At 42.4% G+C, this 16,575-nt stretch overlaps 3 non-coding genes across 3 annotated transcripts; 2 read left to right on the forward strand and 1 right to left on the reverse strand.

Moving 5' to 3' along the window:
* Positions 1-4,439: 4,439 nt before the first annotated feature.
* Positions 4,440-4,521, forward strand: TRNAL-UAG. Its single transcript has one exon. It is a non-coding gene; the product is annotated as a tRNA-Leu (tRNA).
* Positions 4,522-8,260: 3,739 nt separating this feature from the next.
* Positions 8,261-8,333, reverse strand: TRNAT-UGU. Its single transcript has one exon. It is a non-coding gene; the product is annotated as a tRNA-Thr (tRNA).
* Positions 8,334-9,880: 1,547 nt separating this feature from the next.
* TRNAP-UGG lies at positions 9,881-9,952 on the forward strand. The gene has a single exon. It is a non-coding gene; the product is annotated as a tRNA-Pro (tRNA).
* Positions 9,953-16,575: the final 6,623 nt, after the last annotated feature.

Below are 16,575 nucleotides of genomic sequence, written 5' to 3' on the forward strand. Positions count from 1 at the left end.
TTCTTACACTCAACTGCAAGCTTGCTACAAGCAGGGATAATAACCTTATTTATTTTCTGCACAGATTTATTTGGTGGATGTGGGGTGGGTTGTAATGTACCTTGAACAACCAAAAGAAGATTCTATTCCTCAGTTTCACAGTGCTTCTTGGTCTGTGTTCTCCATTACCTAATCCTAAGTGCCTAAATCCATTATAATTACTCTTGTGTGTTCATCGAGAAGCTGCCCTCTGAGTACTTGGATACTCTGGAACTGGAGTCAGAAGCTGGGCAAGGTAGTAGAGAAATCAAAGAAGAAAATCAAGTGTACATCAGATTTTATCTTCTTAAACCCAAAGCATGCCTGCCAAGTCTCTTCAGTTGTGTTCGACACTTTGCAACCCAGTGGACTGTATCCCACCCAGCTCCTCTGTCCATGGGATTCTCACTGGAATGGGTTGCCATGCCTTCCTCCAGGGGATCTTTCCAAAACCCAAAGTAGCCAGACTATTACAATATTTTGTAGTGACTGAGTTGGGGGTGGGGGGTGGAGGAGAAGGAGGTTATTGCTACCAGCAGGATGAATAGAAACAAAGAAAAAGGAATGCCTCATAAATTTCTTCTTTCCCTTAGGCTGACCATGTTCAGGGTTACATTTCTTTTCACCTGAAGCTTGCAGAGGCAATCAACCTGGTGAGATTGTTCCCTTTTGTCCCACCTCTTCCATCAACTTCAGTAAACATTATAAAGACAAATACAAATTTAAAATAAGAGGCTTAATTCTTCCTATTGAAAATAAGGGGAAAGATTTCCTTTCCCTTCTCTCCTTTTTCTTTAGAAGTTCTTTTATTTCAGAAAAGTTGTAAGTGTAAATACATCACAGTATTTTGTATTACTCTGATGGTCAATGTACTAAACACATGAGACCATGAAAAAGCTACTAAATATTTAACTAGGGACTCAATAAATCCTGAAAAGACTATCTGATACATCCATCAAAAGGAACATATTATTTACCAGTATTTAATTATTAGTAAGATTTTTGTGGGCTTTCCTGGTGGTTCAGATGGTAAAGGATCTGCCTGCAGTGCGGGAGACCAGGGTTTGATCTCCTGGAGAAGAGAATGGCTACCCACTCCAGTATTCTTGCTTGGAGAATTCTATGGACAGAGGAGCTTGGTGGGCTACTGTCCATAAGGTCATAAAGAACTTTTAGTGAGATTTTTAGAGCACATGCAGATGGGAGCCAAGCCAGTAATCAGATGGCTTTATACTGGAGCTAGGGTGAGAGACTTACATTGCAATGTAGTGCAAGTCTGGTGGGAACTTGAAAATGCCCTAAATAGAGAGGACAACAGTTGAAGCATAGATTGGAAAATAAAGTACTTGTAACAATTCTCTAACTTTGGGGGAACTTATTAGGATTCCAATTCATGGGCCTGAGATTCCTAATAAGTTACCAGGAGATGCTGATGCTGCTGGTTCTTAGACTATACCTTGAGCATCAAGGCCTTAAAGTAAATCTTCCATTTGTGTATAAATTTTCATCATTTAGGCTATTGACAAGGTATGGATAGCAGGAAATCCAAGGTTAAATTCTCCTGTAATGTTGCAGAATGTTAGCGCCTAAAATACTAGTTAATACTAGCCTAAAATACTAAAATACTTCCAACACTGAAAACTGAAGGAATAGTTATGTGCCAGACAAACATCACACTTATCTCTATCAGGCATCTTTCCAAAGGGCTTCAGATACTGGTCAATCAAGTATTTGGCAAGGCTGGCATTCCACTAGGAAAGCTAAGACTTCTGACTTCAGATCTCTGTCAGTCTAACAGATGATCCAATTCTATGAGGAACAGATCAAAATACTTCTCTCATAGAAGAATCCAGTGAGTTTAAGGCAAACAATGAGTGCTCCAGCGATAACAGGTGACTGAATAGGGGAGGCCGTGCACACTGGTTAGTAAAGGAAAGTCAGAATGGCATGTGAGACTGTGGTACTTTGTCCTGCTAAGAAAATGCTTTGAAGCTTGTCAATTTGTGGAGCCCGAACCTGCAGTCCCATAGAATCAAAGGGACCTCTGCTATAATGATTAAGTTCTTTCTTGTTAACTAGTCCCTTTCACTGCCCTGACCTAGAACTAAAAAACAAATAAATAATCAAGGGTTCAGGTCACTTCCATCTTATGAGAATCTCTGTACTTTTTTTGGAATCCATATTTTTAAAAAGAAGTAAAAACATTTACAGAAGCTGTGGTTTATTTAAATGTGTGTGTTTACCAAATTAGCACTGAGACCTAAATATGATCTCACTTAATCTAATCAAAAGCCTCAATATGAGATTTCCCAGGACCAATCCATAGACCCTGAGTTTCTCACCTGGTTCACTACTAGACAAAATAGTTCGATAAATATGTCCAATACTTGTTCTCTCTTCCTCCCATCCATCCCTACATCCTTTCAGGTAGTAAAGAACCCCAGGCCTTTTCTGTCTTTCAAACTGATGCTTCCTTGTCTTACGCACAAAGTTTATTGCACAGGATTTCTAGGTTCTCTCCAAATTGAGATGAGCATTAGTCTTCCCACTGCTTGTGCCCTGTTGCAAAGACGCGTGTACTACTCAAGGCAATAAGGTCACATACACTTTTTGCTGAGGGTCCTCAAAAAGCGTGGAAACACAAACTGAAGTTTCTTGAAAGTTGTCCACTTCAGCCAAAAGGGGCTGGAGACAGGTACTTGAGCTCCTCCATCTCCAGTGATGTGGGGCATAGAAGCCACACCTTTGCCGATTGCGCTAGATTCGCTGGCCTTTGCTTCTCACCATCTCCGAGAGACGGCCACGCTCGTGACTCCAGTACCTTATGGAGAGAAAGAGGACTCGGTGGGAACCCACGAGTTGACACCCAGTTCCACCCTGGGAGCTCAGATTGCCTGTCAACTGGGAGCAGAGAGAGGGAACTAGAGAGCGAAAAAGAGCGATCAGGAAGCGTCTAACCCGGTGTGGGAGAGGGATGAGATGAGGTGGGGGGTGGAGGGGACTTGACCCAGAGGGCACCCGGATTGGCGGCAGTAGGGAGCTGATGGGGAGTGGGAGGACAGCCCGCCTCTGGCCTTGAACTCTTCCTAAAGTGGCCCCAGCTTTTCCCATCTCCTGCTTTCCGGTCTTGGTTCTACGTTCATCCGGGGCTCCCTGAGCCCTATTTCCAATCAGCCTTTTTAGAAGTTCTTTTGCGTTCCTCGCTCCCCACCTCACCCCGCTTGCTGGCATCGAAGATGGGAACCAGCAAGACCTTCGTCCCAAGAAAATACAGAGAAGAACAATTTTGCCTCTGTCGATGGGCATGAGTTTGAGTAAATTCCGGGGGTTGGTGATGGACAGGGAGGCCTGTCGTGCTGTGATTCACGGGGTCGCAAAGAGTCGGACACCGCTGAACGACTGAACTGAACTGAAGCACGCCTGACCCTGACCCCGACCCCTCAGGCCACCGGGAAAGGACCTCGGAGAGCTCTTGGGCAAGGGCAGGCAAGAGCAGGGTGTGGTTTTTTGGAGTGATGGAGGCGGGGAGTAAGAGGAAGTTAGGAAACTTTAATTAGACTCTAGGAGAGTTTCTGCATCCAGAGACCCAGAAATGGCCAATCAGAAACAGGAATGAATAAGGTGACTTGTAATCCAGGGCTTACCGCGGAGCGCAGATCGTTGACAGGTACGCGATTCCACTTGGGTGCTGAAGATCCCTGGCTGGGAGCACTTCTGAAACTTTTCCTTCCCCTCTACGCCGTTCGAAAGAAACGATCTGAAGCTTAGTGGCTCCGGAACCCCCATGGAAACCCGGACACACCCCTCCCCGGTGTGGGAAAGTTCTTGGATGTAACCTCCCTCTGGGAGTCACCCTGGTCCCTCTGTAAGGTAAATTGTTCAGAGGCAGCAGTGCGCGTGTGCGTGGGTCTACCCCAGAGTGCTACTTTCAGGAAAAGTAGACCAATCTCTCTCTGACTGAACCTGCAGGGAATGCGACCAAGGATTTTCCTGTCCATCGGCGACAGGCTCGCCAGATCTGTCAACGGAAGCGAACCTCTTGCTTGATCTGATCTCCGACCTCATTCTCGCTGTGACTTTCACAGCCATAGACCAACGACCCAACAGAGGAGAGTTTCTTAGTCTTCTGAAATCACTTGCAATAAGTCGCCAGTGAGATTTCCCACCTCCTTTCTGCGTGGAATTGCCTCGGTCAAAGAAAAGGTCTTTCAAGGAAATTCGCGCTAATAATCATTGACCACTTTCTAGTTCACTTCTCAGGCCTGTGAGAATACAATGATTTCTCCTCTCTCCGAGTTTGCTCGAGTCCTTAGGGATAAATGAAAACACTGAGGGAAATTCCACTATCTCAAGGAAATTCAAAATTATGAGCACGTGTACTGTAGTAAACAGCTCTGGGATGAGATTTCCTCACAACATGTGGTAGTGTGGCCGAGCGGTCTAAGGCGCTGGATTTAGGCTCCAGTCTCTTCGGGGGCGTGGGTTCGAATCCCACCACTGCCAACGGTGTGTTTTAGTATAGCTGTAAATCAGAATTAGTATAACTCAAGCTAAATCCATGAAAACCTCTGGCAAGAATTTCCAGAAAACCTTTCAATCCTGCTCTGAAATACTTATTTCAAATCAGGTTAGCACGGTTTCTTCTTAACATCTCCTGCTCATCTTTGCTTGTATCTAAGCTTTTGTATTCTCACAACAGGGAATTCTTTCTGTCCTCCTCTTATAAAATCCACGCTCACATTGAATCTTTCTCATGACCTGGCTTAGGCACCATCTGGTAGGAAAGACTTCCTAGATAGTGCCCCATAGCCCCCATCAGCCCTGGTTTGGGAGCCAACACTGGTTTAGGAGCTGCAGCTCGGTGCTCAGGAAATAACCTGCACAGACTTGATTTGGTTTTAATCACATTACCCTTGTAACTGAAGATGATGAATGAATGCACCCATGCAGAAAGCCATTTCCTTCCAGGCTTCCAGCTCTCACTCAGGCATTATTGCCTTAGGGTTGGGGCAGGGCAGGTACATGGTTCTTTTGAATTTGACTTTGCAGGTGGGCTTTTTATTCCAAAACTCTTAAAAGCTGATTTTTGGATGACTCTGGGTGTCAAGCCCAGTGGAGTGTTCTGTGAATGTTGGCTTAGCCACTGCTTTGCCCCTTCTAAGTGAATTCACTTACCTTGGAGACTGTCCTGGTCTCTGAATCACCCAATTGCAATGCCTGTTTAGAACCTAACTCAGTGTGGGGAAGAGGAAGGGATACACTCAGGGTCTATTTAGCAGTGCCCTATCAGAATGGTTGTCCCATTGCCCTTCTCAGCCCTTTCAGCCCCTGTTATCCCACAGGCTGTACAGCTCTCTCGAAGAGGTACAGTATTTCCCTGCAGTGCCTTGAGGCATGAAAGGTACAGAGCAGAGAACGAGGACTCTGCATAGGAACCAAGGTCTTGGGATTTTTTGTGACACATTGATTCTGCCTTCCTTTTTATGTCATTCCCTCTCCTCAATCAAAATTATCTTCTGTGTCCTCACAGGTCATCTCCTGTTTCACTGTGATGACTCCTCCAGATCAGTTCCTTTCCTTTTTATCCACCTCTCACTAAAAAAAATCTTAAGACGCCTATGTTCTTCACACACACACAAACACACACACAAAATGATCATATTTTTGTGCTTTGTGAAGAGGGAAAAAAAATCCTCTAAAATCTTCAGTTTACAGTTTACTCTTGGTGTTGCACATTCTATGGGTTTTGATAAAATGTACAATGATAATATATCCACCATCATTAAAGTATCATAGAGAATAATTTCACAGGCCTAAAAATCCTCAGTGCTTCCCCAGTGCATTCCTCCCTCCCCTGTAACCTCTGACAACCACTGACCCTTTTATCATCTCCATAGTTTTGCATTTTCCAGAATGTTGAATATTTGTCATTGTTGTTGTTTAGTCGCTAAGTCGTGTCAGACTATTTGTGACCCCCATGGACTGTAGCCCGCCAGGCTCCTCCATCCATGGGATTCTCCAGGCATGAATACTGGGGTGGGTTGCCATTTCCTTCTCCAGTTGAATATTTGGAATTATACAGTATGTAGCCTTTTCAGATTGGCTTCTTCCACTTATACACATTTAAAGTTCTTCCATACCATTTCATGGTTTGGTGTCTCATTTCTTCCTGGTACTGAATAATATTGGATTGTGTGGATGTACCACAGTTTTATTTATTTACCTATTGAAGGACATCTTTACTGTTTCCCAGTTTTGAAAATTATACATATATAAAGCTGCTATAAACATTCATGGGCAGGTTTTTGTGTGAACATCAGTTTTCAAATCATTTGAGTAAGTACCTAGGAATGTGATTCCTGGGTTGTATGGAAAGAGTATATTTAGTTTTGTAAGAAACTGTCCAAATGTCTTCCACTGCAGCACAGTGTATTTTTAAACATCATTTGTAAGGTAAAACCTTTGGTTTTTAAAAAATGTCATTTATATATGTAGCATATTTTGGAAAAAAAAACCTTAAAGTATACAGAACACAGTTTACCCACAGATAAACATCTTTTGCTGTATTTCCTTTGTTCCAAAAATGAATGATAAATTTCTAAGAGTAGGAAAAGAATACTTGATGAAACACCATGTCTGTTGTATGTGTTTTTTTTTTTTTAAACACTGTGTTTTTTTAAGATTCCTGATTTATAAGGCCCAATTGTACTACTCCAGAAAGTAGTGACAATTTTAGGAGAAAGTCTTTGTCACTGTATCCTGGCCAGTACTAAACAGTAAACACTGTGTAATTTGGTGGTGAAACAAAATCCCCTAGTTTGTATTAGTATTTCTTTCTTATTATTGAGAGAACATTCCCACATGCATATTTTGCTTTTTGCATTGCTTATTCTCGACATTGTTTCTTCACACTCTTTTGAAGGACAGATATTTCTACTGTATTTCTCTTTAAATTCTGAATTGCTTAGCATAAATTATTCATGGTAAGGGAAAATTGTAGGGCTGGGGGAAGGGGTTGAGGGATATTACCCAATATTCAGTTAAGACTAGCTGGTCTTCAAGATTAGGAGAAGCCATTCAAATCTAAAAGGGGTACCGTTATTTCATGCTGCTGCTGCTAACTCGCTTCACTCGTGTCCGAGTCTATGCGACCCCATGTACAGCAGCCCACCAGGCTCCTCTGTCTCTGGGATTCTCCAGGCAAGAATACTGGAGTGGGTTGCCATTTCCTTCTCCAATGCATGCGTGCATGCTAAGTAGTTTCAGTCGTGCCCGACTCTGTGCGACCCCATGGACAGCAGCCCACCAGGCTCCTCTGTCCCCGGGATTCTCCAGGCAAGAATACTGGAGTGGATTTCCATTTCCTTCTCCAACCGTTATTTCATATCTCCTCAGTAAACCGAATCACCTTTAATGCATGATCACCGAGAAGACACATAACATTAAGTTTTATGGTCGGCAAAAAGTTGTTCTTTTGTTGCCTGAAAATCGAATTAAATATTCCACAGTTATTGATTTAGGAGATAAAATCTAGTGGAATAGGAGACTGCAACGAAAGGGCAAACATTTTTCTCTTGGCGGAATCGAACCAGCGATCCAAGGATAACGGAAGCTTAATTACTGCTGCAGTCCTCCGCTCTACCAGCTGAGCTACCAAAGGGTGCATCTGACACGACAAAGTGTCGATTACTGAGCATATAGTAACCGAGCCATACAGTACTGAGCCAGTGAGTGGCCTAGCTTCTTTGTATTTGAAGTTCGGGCTTAAAGCGGAGGTCAAGAAATCTCCAGAGAGTTGAATCTAGGGTAAACTGAATCCTGGAGTAGCCTGGGGCAGAAGGACACAGAGGCTGAGTCCGAGGAAGTAAAAGAGCAGAAACCGCCCGGATTGGGGTGTATCTGCATAGCTTCTAGACTGGGCTGTCCCAGAGTAATCGGCAAAACAGTTCTCGCTCCAGAAGCAAAAGAAACACTGGGGAGTCAGGCAGGTAACAAGTGGGAAAATGCGCAAATCCACGCGCCAGCGGCAGCCGGAGGACCACGGTAATCTGTTGGCCGAGGTTGATTTATTCTTGACCTTAAACGCAGTTGTGTGGACTCCGCCCATCCTATAATCTTTCCTCTCAAATCTTCAGCAGATAATTTCCCCTGAACCTTCACACACTGCTTTTTTCTTTCAAGGGTCAGTGTAACAAAGAAAAGCGCAGGAAGCACCACTCTCATTAGCGAAAGTACTCTCTCCAGGCCCCAGCGAGATTTGAACTCGCGACCCCTGGTTTACAAGACCAGTGCTCTAACCCCTGAGCTATGGAGCCAAAGCGCGACACATACCTCCCCGTCCACTTCCCCTAAGTTTTGATACCTGCAGCTAAACGATATATTTACATAAAATTTAACAGATATTTTAAAATTAAAAGGAATTTCTTTTGAAAGAAGCGCTTCTTTATATACGAAGAAGAAATATGTCCTTGACTAGGCCCAAACGGAAATGTAAGTCCCTGGAAGAGCCCACAGTGCGTGCTCCTCAGGCTCGGGCCTGACAAGTCACCGAACTTGGGCAACCGCAGGGCCACCAGCGCAACCCTGAGATAAAGTGGGGTGGGTGCGCGTGCGAGAGTCGGCATCACGTCCTTGTCTCCTATCTGCTTGGATCCTTGTAAAAGTGACTGCTACAGCTCTCGTAGGCTTTATTAGGGTTTGTTCTTGTTTTGAGAAAGGCGGACTTCTCGAAGCCCAGAGCGTGCCCGAGGTGAAGACATTCAGGGGTCCAGGCCGTCCCCACCACACGATCTTTCAGTGGAACCAGGTTCGGTCTTAGTCAACCTGGGTCTGAGATTCCTCCAGGTTTCCTGAAGAAGAAATAGACTAGGAGAGTAGTAACCTTTCCCTCGGTCCTTTAACACTCTCTGCCAACAGCTCGGAGTCTGAGCGGCAGTTGCTTCTCTCTCGGTCTCAGAGCTCTTCTAAATACCTAACCCGAAGTCTAGAATCAACAGAAAGTGGCGTTGCAGAGAAGGGTTAGGAAGGGGGCGGTCCCCTTCTTTTCTCTCGTTTGTTAGCCCGCCCAGCAATCTGGCGCGGATACTGAGTCCCGCGTTCGTTGTTTATCAGGTTTGTGCCCTGAGCCAGGATTATGCTCGGTGCGCGGTGATCCGTGTGACCAAGGCAGACAAGCTAGAGCCCAAGAGCTTCGTTCCCCAAGCAGAAGAGACTGCGGAGTAAGGGCAACGCTCTCGTTTCCCATTCCACCCACCACCTTCTGGGTGCTGGAGAAGCGGGCGAGGGTAGGCTTCGAAAGGAGAGGGTATTGGAAATGGTCGGCTCTTCCCGACGTTTGCCACCTTCCGCGCGCCCTTGAAGAGTGCCTTAAATCTAGATCTATAGTACAAAGTTCATTAAAATAAGCTGAAAGAAAACAGCAAGAGCATGATACAGGGTGTGACATAGTGGGCAGGCTGGGGCAGTGGTTATAGGATTTGACCTCCGCAGGGGCGTGGTATCGAGTTCCTCAGCTTTAGACCCTGGGCGGGAAGGCTTTCAATGAAATCAATGTGGTTTTTTGTCTTTACCTCTCCTCTAACTCCAGGCCACCGGCAGGGATGTTTGTTCTAACTCTGTAAGAACTCAGACCCTCGCAAGAGGGTCCACAGGTGGACTAGCAGCTCAGCCTGTGTCCCTTACTGAACATTTCTGCCTCTGGAACGCTGTGGCTCAGGTTTCCCTGAATCCGCACGTTGATGCTCCTGAAATCTGGAGGAAATCGCTGGGCTTAGGAGAGAAATCAAAAATGGTCTTCATACTGTGTGATGCAGGGAACAGAATAAATGAATATTCTTAAATAAGAAAGCGGGTTACGGAGGTTGGCTCGTTGGTCTAGTGGTATGATTCTCGCTTTGGGTGCGAGAGGTCCCGGGTTCAAATCCCGGACGAGCCCCAGGATATTTTGTTTTTTTCTTTTCCCCATCTTTAAAGCTAAATGAAGCCAACACCACCAAGCCTAGATCCACTTAGGTGAAGTCCCTTTCAACCTTGACCTGATTCAAGGACTTCGTTGTAGACAGAGGCACCTCGTCCCGCTATGCAGATATTTTGTCAGGAATATCTTGCTCAGGCAGAGCTTCTGTCGGCACTTGGAGCGGGAACGAAAACTAGTGCGCTTCTCATTCGGCATTCACACGGAATAGAGTGGTACCCGGAGGTGTGCTGGGGCTGCAACGCCTGACAGAACTCTTTTCCTGAGGTCCTAGTCTGTCTTCCCCAGAGTCCCAAGTGCTGTACGCGGTCTTCCCAATAAATAGGGGCTCCGGGAACCTTTGGGCTCAAAGGGTTCAGACATCCATGCCGTCCAAATGGAGTGCAATTGAATTATTTTAAGGCGTTATTTTCCAAAACGCAGTATAACCTGGTGACAATTGTCTTGCCATTTCTGGCAAGAGTCCACCAGACTCTTCAATGCACTTTGATTGCTCACTTGGAAGACCAGCAGGTTATAATGTGAGGTGTCTACTTGTGACCTTAGAGTGTGGTTGATCCCGATTTGTGGAAGTCGCCAAGACTTAGAAACCACTGGTATGATAGGCCTTCGAACTTGCCTATCTTCCTAAACTGCTTACACAAGGGGGATCTTTGACAGGATTTCTGTCTAACTTGATCATATTTGCAAGTTTCCTCTCTTAGAAAGGTTTTGTGTCCAGGCAAGAATAAAGAGTTTTGTGATTGGTGATTGGAGGGAGGGGAGAAAGCAGAATCTGCCAGGATGTCCTGACAGATTGACCCTCCCCTGAGAAAGGTGATGTATCCAGCCTGGGCTTTAACGTGTTTGCTGAATGACTACTGGTGGAGATGCACAGTGAGAATTTGGATATAAAATTCTGAGATTAAAATATAAATATAAAATATAAAATTACATTAATATTAAAATACTGATTATTAATGTTATAATTAATATTAATTAATAAAATATTAATACAAATTATGTTTATATTAAAATATAAATATAAAATATAAAAATCCTGAGATTCAAGAGAAAGATCCAAGCCAAAGAAAGGAGTTTTATGAATAAAAAAACATAGAGCAGTTAACAGTGATATGGGTAAGAACCAACAGGAAAGAGCAATTATATAGAGAAGAAGAATTTAAGGACTGGCTCTGGTGATCATTCGTGTTTAAAAATGTGAAAAGAAAATACCAATGAGTGAAGGAACTAGAGAAGGAAGGCTCATGACAGTCACTTGCTCTGATGGCTTATTTATTTTCTTAGGGCCCACTGACAATCTTTACCAGCATTTAAAGCAAAAAGTTTGGGGGAGATGACAGTGCTGCATGTAATGAAGAATGAGGGGAAGGTGTAGACACATAAGTAAATCTTTCTTCTTAGAATCTTGAGTGTGAAGGGGAGGACCTAGACAGTTCACACATTTAGCTTAGAGGTCTTGGGATAGCTTCACAATTATTTAATTGTCTACTCAAAGACAATCAGTGGGTCTTTTGCTGCCCTGCCCTGAAACCTGGGCAAAGGAATGTTGGGTTGCCAAAAGTGCACTCCTTGATCTTGGTATGTTCTGACTCTTAAGGGTTTTTATCAGTAGCACAGATGAAAGTGGCATCTGTGCCACTTTACTCCCATTATCCTCCTTCCATCCTCCTTCCATTATCATGGTAAGAAGCAGAAATACTGGCTACAATCAAGACAAGGAACTCGTCAGCACTTGAAAAAAAGGCTCAGAGGAGCAAATTAAAGAATACCCAAGTGTCTTGAGGGGGGAGAAGAAGGAAAATTAGTTCTGAAAAGCAGAAATAGTTTAAAATGATCTTAATGTGGGAGAGATGTGGGGATTTCTTATCTCAGATAAGATCTTTTGACCTTTGAGAAAATAATGTCCATTGGGAACCAGAAACAGAGCACCTGGCTAAAGATTCAGTGGGTAGTTTTTTCTATGGTGGTGGAAATTGGGACCTTATCTTCTGGGCTCTGCTTGAGAGGAGCAGCACCAGCTTCTACAGCTAAGAGTCTGAGTTCAGAGTTTATTTTACTGATGACACTTCCAACAAGTAATTTTGTTGCTTGTTGGGGTTGAGACCCACTATGTCATCCTCACTGCTAAGGGAATGTTAGGAGTCACAGAGAACGTCTGGAAAACTTGTCAAAGTCTTTACTGCTAAAATCCTTTCTGTATTGTCAGATCTTGAAATACTTCCTATAGCTGCAATGCATTTTTTTTTTTTTAAGATGGGGAACCCAAGGGAAATATCCATATGCAAAACTTCACAAAATCATGGTTTTCCTGGAATGAGCATCTTTAAGGAAGGACTTGACTATGTATGTATAGCTACTGAACTCAACTGCCCCAAGGCCCACTCGGGAGCTCAGCCATAGACTCAGGGCCTGTACAAACTTAGAGCTGCTTAACTGTCTTCCTCACCTCCTATGGTACCTATAACTATCGTACTCCTATGCCAATATGGGCCTTTAATAAGCTATTGTCAACACAATCCCCTTTGAATTATATGAAAGTGACCCCAGCAAATCACTATTGAGCACACTTACTTAACACTTTTTCATTCCTTATGTAATTTTTCCCTACAAGAAAAAAAAAGTAATGAGAATTTACTATGTTCCAAATTACCAGGTCCTCTTCTGGATGGCATGGAAACAAACTCAGATATGACCCAGTCTCTGTCTTCAAGAAGTTTGAAAAATAATGGGAAACAGGAGAAATGCTGCAGTTTATTATTGCAAAAGAAATTGTATCATTTAGGATTCAATCAAAGTGGAAGCATCACTAGTATAAGTAGTGATGAATAAGAGATTTATTATAATTCTGGGGATTGATGAAAAAGTTTATGTTAAGCTCTTGCTTCTAAGACTAGTGTTGGGCCTGAATCTGTAACCCTGGGGGTGAACAGGTAAGGACAAGTGGGCATTGAAGTGAGGGGAAAATGATTCAAACTGACACAATGAAATCCATAAAGACAAAATGAAATAAAAAGGGCAAATTGGGACCTACATCTCTCTCTCACTGTTTCCAACCTTGTTGATGTGGGAAATCTGCAGGAGAAGCTGGCTCCCTTCATCATGGAACTACCCATGCACTTGGCCCAAGAGAAGGAGAAGGAGATCCATTTGTGCCAGGGGAGTTGTGGGTCCAACATAAGCCCATACCAATGAGTGAAAAGCAGACTAGTAGAACAGCATCTCTGTTGCATCAATAAGTACAAGCTGCAACAAAGCCTGGCATTCTATGCCAATCTTCGGAACACAGTGGCTGCTGTGTGTGACATTTTCACCTTCTAAATCTCACTACAAATTTCACCACATCCATATAGAAATTTAGATTCATATAGAAAAGAAAATTCCAGATAATGTAGTTCCAGCTTAGACAGACACAGTACAGAATCAACTTTCTTGGGCACCTCCTAAATACCAGCCTCTGTTCTATGTGTTTGGAACACATTCTTATTTTTAGCTTCCTCTTATTTTGTGATCTCTGGGATTGACTTCAGGTTTTTATGCTCCACGAAATTAGGTAGCTTTTAAGGCAATACCTCTTCTGCCCTCTGGGTGACACTTCTATATCATTCCAGAAGAATTATTTTTCTCTCTCAAATTACTGCTTATTCTTATTCCTTCCACTCCTCTAGTTCTCAGTCAGGAATCTTTCAGGGGAGAAATAGTTAGTGTGTGTTTTTCTGTATTACTAATAGAACCAGATAAAAGCATCACTATTTCCAGTGACCATTGAAACATTATGGCTATTTCTTTGGATATTCCTGGAGAAGGAAATGGCAACCCACTCCAGTACTCTTGCCTGGAAAATCCCATGGAAGGAGGGGCCTGGTAGGCTACAACCCGTGGGGTCGAAAAGAGACAGACATGACTGAGCGACTTCACTTTCACTACTTTGCATATTAATGCTCAGTTTGCCAATTTTGCAACATTATTTTGAGGTTGATGTGCTGTCCATACTTTGATATTTATTTTTTCTAAGCGTTGTGTCTCTGTATACAAATGCACTCCAACATGGAGTTAATTCCCATGTAGTGAATGATAGCTTCTGAAAACTTCTCTAACAAGAAAATGTTTAACAGGATAAATCAATTTTCATATGACCTCCAATGTTATTTTGTAAACCCCCTTATCATCCCCTATCTTTGAATTATTATTTGTCTCTTAGTCTTTCACTTTAAGATCAAAGTCGCTTGAGATTAGGAACCATTGCTTATTCATCTTATTATATATAATAAGGACATAGTATATATAATAACATATATTACACATATATCACAGTATCCAACAAAGATGCTTAAAAACCTTTGTTGAATGATTGAATACATACATACATATATACATACACAAACATTTGTCCAAGATTCCAAGGTCACCACAAATAAGAACCCTCATTTCCTTTCAAATATACAATGAGGTAGATAAAATGTAACACAAAATCTGATTCTTGGTAGGTATAACAATAGTTGATATTCTTAATTTTTTTATGTTGAAGGTCCTCATTCCATCCCCATTTTACTAAAAATAAAAGATGAATGAGGATATTCAAATGTAATAAAAAGATGGACAAATGAAAGCAACATAATCCACTGACAGAACGAGTGAATATATCTTTAATCCACCTTTATAATACAGTGTAAATTAGATAACCACATTAAATGCTGCTATTCATAAGCTTTCTTTTTGATCTGCTTTTCCAAAGGCATCTGAAACTGTCATGGAGAAGAAAATAAGTCCCTTATTAAGTTTGTTTTACCTCTTTTCCACCTAACAGTGAATGCAATTTTTTTCAGAATGTATGCACAAAAATATACAGTTAATCTATTTATTTTTATGATTATAGGACATTTGTCTTAAAATTCTTGATTTTCATAAATAATTTAAAGACTAATGAGAATTAGTTTTTAACTTTTGGTGACAGTCATACATGGAACTCTTTAGGAATTGAATTAAAGCTATATGTCCTCTTCCCAGATAATTGCATATAGGCTCAGATATATACATTTACATAATAATAGTGCTTATACAATTTCTGAAGCTCATTCTTAGATACCCAGGTGTGCCGGGAGCTGGCACACGAGATCCCACCCATGACAAGGTCATGAGAAGAAAACCTGACAGGCAAGGCAGATCAGGTTTTCAGGGATTCCGAAAAGCTGCACCCCCGGCGCTCACCTTTAAAGATGATATCTGTCTTTCTGATGCCTGCTTCAATAGACTACTCCCTAATTTCTGTGACACAGGCAGAAGGCCTTCCCCAATCTCTTCCCAAAGAAGAATCAATTTAGAACTTTAATCAATAAATTTCCCAGGTGGTGATATTTTATGAGATTATCCAGGGTGAAAGGAGTGTTTTAATTTAAACTCCTTTGCTGGTATTTTAGTTTGTTTGGCAAATGCGTTTATGCCCTTGGTACTAATATGCATGATTGCTTATAATACCCTAATCATAAAATAACATAAAGAACCTGATCATATAAAGGCCATAATAGACATAGAGCCCTTTGAGGGGTGAGGAAGCCCTATTAGAAAACATAAGAAAAATTATTCTAAAGGTGGTTATTGGGTTGATGTTTGCTTGCTGTGTTTTGCTTGCTGTGTTTTTGCTCTTAATGTGCTAAGGTTGTGTTATAGAAACCATTGTTAATATAGTTAAAGATCTAGAAAAATAAGAGCTTAGTCCTAGTGTGGTAACAATGAGATGGTTAATTGTGAGCCAGGAGTGCTAGGCAGAAGCTGCCTCACTGAAGCCGCAGAGTCAATGTGGGGTAAACATCTTAGATAAACGCAACTGACAACTTCTGCAGAAGGATTAATTTTTGTGTTAACAAGGTTATACTTCTATTCTGTACTGTTGCCCTATGAGACTGCTACCTTTCAGTTAAGGTCACCATAGAAACAGAAAATAGGTTTACATTCACCTGACTTGCATAAAATGTTAATAGGCCCCAAGGCCAGAAGATAATGTACAAAACCCTCATAAACAAAGAAGTATGCAGAAAACACCCTGGTTTCGTGAAGAACAAACTGATGTAATGTTAAACTATCTTCCCCTTAGAGATGTACTAACTTGGAGTATAAAAGCTATGGTAAAAAATAAAGCATTGCCAGACCCTGCCAGACTCTGACAGGCTCTGCTGCACCCTCATCTGGTCACTCTCTCTCTTCTCTCTCTCTCTCTCTCTCTCTCTCTCTCTCTCTCTCTCGCCGTTCATCCTGAGACTTGGCCCTATCAAGGCTGGTCTCATGTGTCTTCTCTCTCTCTCGCTGACGCCATTCATCCTGAGGGTACCCCCTGGATCCTGCCGAGGCTGGACCCCGGCACAGGTGACTATGGACCCATAGGTTAGGATTGCACAGGTTGGAGGTTCTTATGATGGTATTGATTATGTTAAATCAATAATAATGTGAATTTATATGAGATAGAATCAAGGAATTTTGCCTGAAAGAGAAGAAGGATGAATTTGATGCCTTGTAGTTCTTTAGTGGTTCCAAAATTTGGACATGTGGTGATATCCATGATGATGAGACAATGAGAAGATAACAAAGAA

This window comes from Cervus elaphus, chromosome 12, assembly GCF_910594005.1.
Source record: "Cervus elaphus chromosome 12, mCerEla1.1, whole genome shotgun sequence".
NCBI lineage: Eukaryota > Metazoa > Chordata > Mammalia > Artiodactyla > Cervidae > Cervus > Cervus elaphus.